Source organism: Elephantulus edwardii, unplaced genomic scaffold (genome assembly GCF_000299155.1).
Source record: "Elephantulus edwardii isolate Elephantulus edwardi_28Jun2011 unplaced genomic scaffold, EleEdw1.0 scaffold00025, whole genome shotgun sequence".
Lineage (NCBI taxonomy): Eukaryota > Metazoa > Chordata > Mammalia > Macroscelidea > Macroscelididae > Elephantulus > Elephantulus edwardii.
In genome coordinates, this window is record NW_006399775.1 from 20,858,416 (window position 1) to 20,860,506 (window position 2,091).

A 2,091-nucleotide genomic window follows, 5' to 3' on the forward strand; every position below is an offset into this window, starting at 1 on the left:
ATATTAATTATTATATTTTATATTAATTATTATATTACAGGCATATTCTATTCCAATGGAGGGCTTATAGTTGACTCCAGGAAGAAATACATCATCAAAAGCTTTAAACCAATCTGGTAAGGATAGCACTACCAGAGTTTGCTCACAGAGTGAAGGAATGGGGGATTAGAAGGTAGCTAAGTCAAACAGAAAGCAGAAATTTTAAAGAAAATTTCTTAAAAGAAATGTAGGGCTGAGAATATGACATTTAGAAAGAAAAGTGCCTTTAATAAAAGTATTAAAGGAAACAGAGAAATGGATAGATTAGACAAGGTATTTCATGGCTTACAGTTAAAAAAAAAACAACTTTGCTTTTCTCATCCAAAAGTGTAGACTAGTATTTGATTGTCTGGTGAAAATACTATAATTTAGTCTAACATACAGGGATGCCATCTATCAAGGCAGCAGCTTTCTGAGTTTTAATGCATGCTTTCTGATTTTTTTTCACTCTCTTTTCTCTAAAATATCACTGACAGTTGCTACTATAGTCCAGAACTCTTATAGTTGACATATGCTGAGTGACAGATCTAAGATGAGAGTAAAATACATTTCAATGTGTCGATAAAGAAAAAAAAATGGGGTAAGGATGAAATTACAGATATATAAAGGTGTATCTTGAAAGCTTTTAGGAGGACAAATTGCTAATCAGGAATAGAACTGTATAAATGCTTGATAAGTTCAAATGCAGAAACCCTTCTGGGAAGAAAACTCTTCCTAGTATGCAATGGTTGTATAAGAAGTCTAATGAGATCTATTTGAAATGCTGGCTCCATTTGGTATGAAGGGGAATTGTCAAGAGATTTTTAGATGTCTGAATGAGCAGTAATAAGCCCGACTGGGCCGTGGTGGGGTGTCCAATTGGCCAACTGGCATAAAAACTTTCTTTGAAAACTTATCATCTACCATAGTGCATTCTGTCCCTACTAATTTCTGAAATATGGAAGCTATCTGCAAGAAGATATTGTGAATATGAGTGAAATAAAATAAAGATTAATTTATAACCTATAATTCTAGTATAAAATATTTAATACTCATTGAAATAATGCAAGTACACATACACATAAAATGTAATATACGTGAGTACAAAGTTTCTCATTTCAATTCTTGTATTGTAAGCACCTCTCAAATATTATTAAATATCTTACTGCTATTTACATTTTTAGAAGGTTTATTAACTATCATGTGGATCAATGCCAACTTAAAAAATGTGTGTGTGTGTATGTTTGTTGTTGTTGTAACAAACAACATATATATATATATATACATACATGTATATATATATTTATACACACACAATTACGTAGGATCTTTATAAATGGTTCCTTTTCTGGTATCATTAGACGCTTAACATATTGTTTTGTTGTTGTTGTTAGGTGCTGTCGAATCAAATACTACTCATAGCAATCCTATAAACAAAAGATCGGAACCCCATATGTCCTGTGCCATCCTCACACTTCCCAACCAAGAGCCCATTGCAGCAGTCACTGTGTCAATCCTTGTGGTTGAGGGTCCTCTTCTCCTTTGCTGACCTTCTACCCTTCCCAGCATCATGTCCCTCTCCAGGGAATAATCCCTCCAAGAAACGTGCCATTTGACTGTGTGGATCATAACAAATTGTGGCAAAACCTGAGGAAAATAGGAATCCAAGAACACTTGATTGTGCTTATGCAAAACCTATACTTGGACCAGGAGGTGGTACTCAGAATAGAGCAAGGAAGCATTGTATGGTTCAAAATCAGTAAAGGAGTACATCAGTGATGCATCCTGTCTCAATACCTTTTTAATCTATATGCAGAACAGATCATTCAGGAAGCAGGGCTGTATAAGAAGGAATGTGGCATCAGGATTGGAGGAAGACTTATCAACAAGCTATAATATGCAGATGACACAACCTTGTTTGCTGAAACAGGAGGATCTGAAGTGTCTGCTGCAGAAGGTCAATAACTATAGTCTTCAATATAAATTGAAGCTTAACATCAGGAAGACAAAGATCCTCACCACTGGTCCAATTGGCAGCACCATGATAGATAGAGAAAAGATTGAGATTGTTAA